The sequence below is a fragment of the Alligator mississippiensis genome, chromosome 15 (assembly GCF_030867095.1).
Source record: "Alligator mississippiensis isolate rAllMis1 chromosome 15, rAllMis1, whole genome shotgun sequence".
NCBI classification, from domain to species: Eukaryota; Metazoa; Chordata; order Crocodylia; family Alligatoridae; genus Alligator; species Alligator mississippiensis.
The window spans coordinates 15529073-15537408 of record NC_081838.1 but is presented as its reverse complement, the minus strand read 5'-3'; the positions used below and the strand labels follow the sequence as shown (position 1 = coordinate 15537408).

At 47.5% G+C, this 8336-nt stretch overlaps 1 long non-coding RNA gene across 1 annotated transcript; it reads left to right on the top strand.

Annotated features, from left to right (window-relative positions):
* The first annotated feature begins 538 nt into the window (after positions 1–538).
* On the top strand, positions 539–3473 carry LOC132245596 (uncharacterized). The gene is made up of 2 exons (XR_009457305.1): positions 539–654; positions 1700–3473. It is a non-coding gene; the product is annotated as an uncharacterized LOC132245596 (long non-coding RNA).
* The last annotated feature ends 4863 nt before the right edge of the window (positions 3474–8336 follow it).

Genomic DNA, 8336 nt, shown 5'->3' with positions numbered 1-8336 from the left:
AGTCTTGGGGCTACGCTAAATGATGTCCTCCTCTCTGTTGACACTTTGGGAGCAAGGGATAGCTTGAATATTGGCCAGGTCCCTGACCTATACCTTACACCTGAGTTCAGGGGAAAAGGTCAGCATAGGTAGCTTCTCCCAGCTTCAAACAAGACAGCAAGGCTACAAGCATGATGGTGGGCTTCTTCAGGGATCATTTCCGCTCTCTTTAAGGCTCCTTTTTGCAGCCCTGAAGGGGTCTGAGTATCGGTGAGAATCCAGCTCTGTATTCGTACTCTCCATGAGGGAGTTTGCTCCCCCAATCATGGGGTAAAGACCTGGTCTCTCGCCTGTGTTTTTTATTTTGAGGCGTATCCAAGAACACCACATAGTCAAGCAGACACCCTGAGATGTGCTTGAATGAGAACAAGCCCTCCCACAAATCATCCCTTACTAAAATAGAAAATACCCCACAAAAGGGAGTTTTCTCTCCCAAAGGCCAAACAACCCGTTAATTTGAGTGACCTGATCAACTTCAGGGCTGGGAAGGAATGAGGCCACCGTGCACAGAGCAATGTTCTGTTCCCAGGAGGCAGGGTTTCGGGACCATATAAAGGTTCCTTCATCCCAAGGCTCCTTCAGTCCCATGGTCACGGACCTGTTTGCTTTCACTGGGTAAGTCGGATTGTGCAAAGTCCATGCATCTGTTCATAGGAGCTGGCTGGTGCTGGCAGAGGCTTATTATCTGTTATTGGCAAGGGTTAGTCTCTTGTATCTATGCATGAAACTACCTGAGATGAAACAGCAGGGGCTGCAGGCTTTGGAAATGGAGCAGCCTGATCCCTCTCCCAATTTTTCGTGCCCCATTGATTCGATGGAACTAATTTTGGATTGCACCTGCATTGCTCTGTTGACTGATGGAGTGGCTTCTCCTCCATGATTGGATAATTTTAGTGTCCTTGACAGTCACTCCTGACTTGTCCCAGTGATAATGGGAAGGGAATCAGGCTTTCATAAGAATTATTTTGCCTTCTTTGTCAGAGCGCTATTGTGGTTTCCACTGCAACACCGAGTGGTGGTGCATAAAATACCCAGAACAGCTGCCTTAAAAATATTCTAGACAAAAGGACAAATTACTTTGCAGGAGGGGGAAAAGAAAGGGGAAAAGCCATTGCAAGAGAGAAGAAGGGAATAACATAAGGAAAAGTCTTTTTGTTCGTTGTGACTATTGTGAGTAGCACAAAGAGACCTTATACAGCTTGGTACCCCTGGGTGCTACTGAAATGCAGGCAGTAATATTAGTAGAGGTGGTTATCAAAGGAATAAAGGATTCCAAAATGCAAAGAAATAAAGGCCTCCAGGAAGAGGCTGGGGAAGGAGGAAAGGGAAATTAATGGGCATTGTTCTATCCCTACTTTGTCCGCATGTTGTATCAGCGTGAATTAGGGCTGGCTGAAATTCATCAGTTAAACCCCTTTTGTTCAAAGGGAATTTGGGATTATTTTTTTGAAACAAAGAGAATGTTGGTAGAACTTGGTTGCCAAAATGTGACTATTGTATCAAGGGTGGAAAAAAACCCAAAATGAAAATTTTCAGCAGGGAATTGTTGCTGTTGTTGTTTGAAATGATTCACCCAGAGATGAATGTGTTGTCAAAGCTCCTAAAGCCAGGTGCAGGTGTTGGTAGAGCAGGTGTACAAACCATCTGTCATTTCCCACAGGTGTCTCTGCACTGCAGGAAGATGTCTTCCCGGCAAAATCAGCAGCAATGCAAACAAGTACCCACCCTGCCTCCTGCTCTGAGCAAAGCCATTCCTGACCCAGTCCCAGTCCTGGACCCAGAGGTACCTGAGCCAGTCCCAGCAGGACCAGAACCATGTCCAGCCCCAGTCAAGGAACCAGAAAATGCACCCCGGAGACGCCAAGAAGAGGAGCACTGTAAGCAGCCATTGGGTCAGCCTCTTACTCTGGCTCCCAAACTGGAACCAGAACCAGAATCCAAACTGGGAGGATTCCTAGTACCAGAGGAACCAGAAGATTCAGTTCCTGTACAACTACCTCCACTGGTGGAGCAGCAGCAGCAGCCAAGTCTGTAGCTACCAAAGCAGAAATGCTCTCCATTGTCATTAGGGAAACCATGCTATGAAAGTCACCCCATACCAAAGCTAACTTTACATCCTCCTGGTTGTAGGGCTATGATGTCTGCTCTAAAGTTTTCACAGTTTCTTTCTCTATGTTAGTGCTATTCAATATATGCTACTGCAATCATTAAATTAATGCATTGTGTGGGACTAGATGGAATCGCACCAGATGTGGATCTATGTCCAGAGGGCTCATACCTGTTGCATTTCTGTAGGGCAGTGGTTTTGACCTGTGATCCACGGACCCCAGGGGTCTGCAGACTGTCTAAGGGCTCCATGAAAGATGACTATGATCAATAAAAAGTAGGTGAATACCCACACTTAAAAGGGGTCTGCACCTCCATTCAAAGTTTCCAAAGGGGTCCACTAATAAAAAAAGGATGAAAACCATTGCTTTAGGGCAGAGGTTCCCAATCACAGGACTGCAACCTGGCACCGGGTCATGAAGGGTTGGCTGCCGGGTCACCATCAGTCATGTGCAGGGTTAAAACTGGGTAGCAGGGTAGCCCCTGGAGGGAGGTAACTAGCTCCATGAGACCCATCTTGCTTCTGCCACCATGGCTATGCCTGGTGAGGTACTGCCCACGCACCAGCCAGGCCAGGCAGGACTCCCCCCCAGCCCTGCCTGCTGCTGGGAGCAGGGGAATGCAGGAGGGGAAATGCCTGGGGAAGAGAGCTAGGAGGCGGCTCTGCTGCTTGCTCCTAGGGAAGGCAGTGGAGCACCTTCTTCCTGGACAGCCCCAGCTGGCTCCCCCCGGGCCACTGCCTGTGCAGCCCGCTCCTCGGCAGGGTCCCCCGGTGCCCACAGCTGTGGTGCCCCAACCCAATCTGATCCTTGCAACCACCCCAACATAAAAATTAAATTTAAATATGTAAATTAAATTTAAATATGTTTGCCAGTCCTCAGTATAAAAAAGGTTGGGAACCACTGCTGTAGGGGATGGTTAGCTGTAGGGGCTACAAAACTCTGAGCCTATGCTTTACCCCATCAGCTGTCCCTTGCTTTGGAGGCCCTCTGGTGAGGATGGCTAAGAAAGGGCCCCCACTGCTGGTAGATTAAAGCTATAGAAGAGGCCCACACTCTGTGCCTTGATTAATTGGAAAGTGATGAGGATTAATTAGTTAATGCAGGTAAAGCCATTTGGAGATGGGGAAAGGACAGAAATGTGGGAGTGTTTCATGGATAATGGCACTGCCTTTTCCCCTTTGGTGCAATTTAATTGCTGGGATGCAACTAGACAAACAATGGACACCGGTGAATAGCTACAGTTATGTCATTCAGTGGCAGATCCACACTCTCATTGTACGCTACTAATTGCATGTGTAATGCAATAAAACCAGCTATCTCCTTGTTCCCCTTTGACTCCTGACCTTTCTTTTACGCTCCCTCATTCCCCACTTATCTCACACACCTGACTGAGAAGCTGCAGGACTAACAATGTCCCCATTCGCAGTGCAACCTCTATAGGTGAGAGGCTGGATGCAGCCCTGAGGTGGGTTTGCAGGGGATCTCTCCTTAGACAAACACATGTAAGAATAAGACCTTTTAAGAACATCTCAAGGGCTCTATTGTCTCCTGGAATATGTTTTCCGTTGAAGGTGACTTGCAAGTAAATCTGTCTAGAGCTAGATATTGCTGCCTTTAGTTAACAGCTGAGACTGGGAATGAGACAGAAAGGTAAAGTTGGGAACACAGTACCTCTTGGAGCACTCAGTGCACTGGGGAAAGTGCAGCCCTGTGTGCACTTGGGCAGCTCAGCCTTGCAACAACTGATCCATGGCATGTTGCATGCATGCAACACATACAAGCATCACAGTGATGGGTATTGCTGAAATCCAGAGAGTGAATGTGTGTATAGCCAAAAAAAAGCTTTCAATTAAATATTTTTTTTGCAAAAAATCAGTTGGTCTGATAAAAGATATTACTTCTACCATGAGTCCTGATTGCTTTGGCCAAAGAACATGTTTCAGAACCACTGGAGTTTCAATACCATTGCAAAGCAGTGTGGTTGTGCATGCAAGTAGTGCACAGGGCAATGCTGCTCTCTAGTGGCTTTTCCATGGAAAGGACACAGGCCTCCAACGTTCCCATGCCAAAGGTAGAAGTGTGCTGATTCCCCCACTGTATTTGCACCGTGGTTGAGGATTGTACGCAAAAAACCCAAGAAAGCAGAAGGGAATTTTCATCGCAATAATGCAGAAGCAGCCTCTTGTGCTTGGCAGCCTTTTCCCCTCTGGGTCTTTCGCATTGGCAACTCATAGGGGGTGCACATGTACCCCCTGAGATTGGTGGTGCAACCCCTGTGAAAAGCACCACTGATGGTGCTGGCAGTGCCTGTGGGCAGTCGCTGCTCACCACCCTCTTCCCCTCACTGTTGACACCACTGGCAGCATCTGCGAGAGGTCCCCGATCACCGCTGGCTGCTGCCACCACTGCCGGCAGTATCTGCGGGTGGTCACCAACTCCTCCCTTCCACCTTCAGCTGCCACCGCCATGGCCACCTATGGGAGCTCCCCACTCACCACCACCACCACGCCTCTGGGGCCACACGTCATTCATGATCTTTCATGCAAACAGTCACACAGTTGCAGTGCAAGAAAGGGCTAAAAATGTGGTCTGTACAAAGGCCCCATATAAGCTTGGAGTTCCCCCCCAACTCTTTTCACCCCATCCAGCAGCCCGCTCTGCCCAAAGGGATCCTTCCCACTCTGCTCCTAGTTAAGGTTCTCCCTGGTTTCTAGCACCTTGTAGGAGGGTGCCTGGGTCAAGGTCAAGGATGGGAGCTACAGTGAACAGCACCCTCCAGTGGTCACAGCTGGAACAAACACTCCCAGTTTCAGTTCCTTTGTCCATTTTAGCAATGCTTTATTGTTCCCTTTTAGGCTAATTTACACCAATGGAGGACTCAGCTCATAATGATATGAGGGGGTTGCATTTGCAATAGTAGGGCTGGGGCAGTAATCACAGTCCCTTCCACTTCTCCATTCCTAATTAGATTTCAGCAAGAGCAATAGTGATTGTCATTCTGGGTCAGACCTGTGATGCTCTTAGCTCAATTCCTTTCTCTGGCAGAATCTGGAATCTGAACCATCACAGCAAGATGTATAACCACAGAGCAGCCAGATGTGGCCCAAACTCTCCTCCTTCTCCTTCTCCTACACACACAATACACCCTAAAGATTAAGTCCCCTCCCTAACATATAATAATATTGACTATTTAAACCATGATATTTATTTAATCTACTAGTAAATATAATAACTACTATTAAGCCTCCCAACCTGATAGAAAGACAGATGTGCTTGCTCATTGTACAAGTAGAACATGCATTAATCACAACAAGATGCTGCTGATGACAAGGGGTTAAGATTCATAGAGGAACTGGATGTTTCTAGAGACAACAAGACTATCCAGAGATACAACAAGGGGTGAAAGCTTCAATAGACTGCACAAGCTAAGTCTATTCCATCTCAGAGGAAAGGCAGCAAGAGGGCACAGCAGCCCCCTTGGCTCTCCAGGGATCTAGCAGACTTCCTGAGGCTAAAAAGAAAAGCTTACAAAGGATGGAGGATGGGATTCACCTCCAAGGAGGAATGTTCTGCACTGGTCTGGTCCTGCAGGGAGCAAATCAGGAAAGCCAAGGCTGCAACTGAACTCCAATTAGCTTCGAGCATCAAGGGCAGTAAAAAGTCCTTTTTCAGATATGTGGGGAGCCAGAGGAAAAGCAAGGGCAATATTGGACCTCTGCTAAACCAGATGGGACAACTGACAACTGATGCCCAGGGAAAAGCCAACCTATTAAATAGGTATTTTGCGTCGGTCTTTCATCATTCCCATGGGACACCCATGCCCACTAAGGGACAGGGAGGTTCCAGGTGAGGGAGATCCCCTGCCCTCCATCAATGCTAACCTCATGAAGGAACACCTTGAGAGGCTGGATACCTTCAAGTCAGCCGGTCCTGACAATCTACACCCCAGGGCACTCAAGGAGCTGGCTAGTATCATAGCCCAGCCTCTACCACGGATCTTTGAGAACTCCTGGTGCTCTGGTGTAGTGCCCGAAGACTGGAAGAAGGTCAATGTGGTGCCTATCTTCAAGAGAGGGAGGAAAGTGGATCCATCAAACTACAGGCCCATCAGCCTGACTTCTATCCCGGGGAAGATTTTAGAAAAGTTTATTAATGGACTGGCCAACACCAACATCCTGAGGGATAGCCAGCACGCGTTTGTTGTGGGTAGGTCTTGCTTGGCCAATCTCATATCCTTTTACGACCAGATGACCTATCATCTGAACAAGGGAGAAGAGATTGATGTCAAATATCTTGACTTCAAAAAAGCCTTCAATCTGGTATTCCATGATCACCTCTTGGCAAAACTGGCCAACTGTGACCCGGCCTCACCATGATCTGCTGGCCGGGGAACTGGCTCCGGGGTCAGACCCAGAGGGTGGTGGTTGACGGAAGTCACTCATCATGGTGTCCTGTGACCAGTGGGGTCCCCCAAGGCTCTGTCCTTGGGCCCATACTGTTCAACATCTTCATTAATGATGTGGACATTGGAGTCAGAAGGGGACTGACCAAGTTCACCGATGACACCAAACTTTGGGGCAAAGCATCCACACCTGAAGACAGGCGGGTGATTCAGGCTAACTTGGACAGGCTCAGCAAGTGGGCGGATGAGAACCTGATGGTGTTTAACACTGAAAAATGCAAGGTTCTCCACCTTGGGAGGAAAAAACCTGCAGCATCCTTATAGGCTCGGCAGTGCTTTGTTGGCTAGCACTACGGAAGAAAGAGACTTGGGGGTCATAATTGACCACAAGATGAACATGAGTCTGCAATGCGATGCTGCAGCTAGCAAAGTGACCAAAATATTGGCTTGCATCCATCGATGCTTCTCAAGCAAATCCCGGGATGTCATTCTCCCATTGTACTCGGCCTTGGTGAGGCCGCAGCTGGAGTACTGCGTCCAGTTTTGGGCCCCACAATTCAAAAAGGATGTGGAGAAGCTTGAGAGAGTCCAGAGAAGAGCCACGCGCATGATCAGAGGTCTGGAAAGCAGACCTTACAATGACAGGCTGAGAGCTATGGGGCTTTTTAGCTTGGAAAAGCACAAGCTCAGGGGTGATCTGGTGGCCACCTGTAAGTTTATCAGGGGTGACCACCAGTATCTGGGGGAACATTTGTTCACCAGAGTGCCCCAAGGGATGATGTGGTTGAATGGTTATAAACTACTGCAATACCATTTCAGGCTGGACATAAGGAAGAAATTCTTTACTGTCCGAGCCCCCAAGGTCTGGAACAGCCTGCCACCGGAGGTGGTTCAAGCACCTACATTGAACACCTTCAAGAGTAAATTGGATGCTTATCTTGCTGGGATCCTATGACCACAGCTGACTTCCTGCTCTTCAGGATGGGGCTGGACTCGATGATCTTCCAAGGTCCCTTCCAGCCCTAATGTCTCTAAAATCTATGAAATCATACTATTTCTTGTGTCCTTTGAAAGGTTAAAGCTGTATCATGAACTGAACTAATGCAACTGTTGTTAACATAGAGTGTAATAATAGTGAAATATAACCATTTTAGTCTTGGCTGTAAGCAATTTGAAACCTCCATTTTGTATCCTTCTGCTTGACATAAGTGAATGAACTCTGTATAGCCTTTATGTATGAGTGTGTGTAAAAGGGTGAATGGTGAGAGAATGGCATAGAGACAGGAGAAGAAGATTTAACTGTTTATGTAAGCAACAAGACATCAAATGTAAGTTACCAGTCAGTAAACTAATTAATGAATGGCTGAAGAATCCCTTTTAGGCCTAGGGCACAAAGAAGATAACAAGGAGAAGGAATGCCCCCATCCTGCCAGACGGGCAGCAAGAACACTCCAAGGCTATGATAAGCTGAAGATAAAAGAAGAACAACCACAAAACCAGAAACTGGGTATGGAAAAACTGCAAAGCACTACAACAAAGGATACCAATCCCTATTAAAGAACACTTTGTAAATGCCAAGTTGGGTGAGTCTCGTTCTCTACTGCTGTTTCATTGGAGCATCTGTTCACCCTACTCCAACTGTTATCTTCCAATCTGCTATCTTCAAATCATCATAATCCTCTACTCCATAAACCTGGGTTAGCCACCCTGGGCTGATATTGAGCAGCTCTTGCTGGTAACTATATCTAGTGTATGTGTGGATGGAATGGTTGTTCTGTGTATGTGTA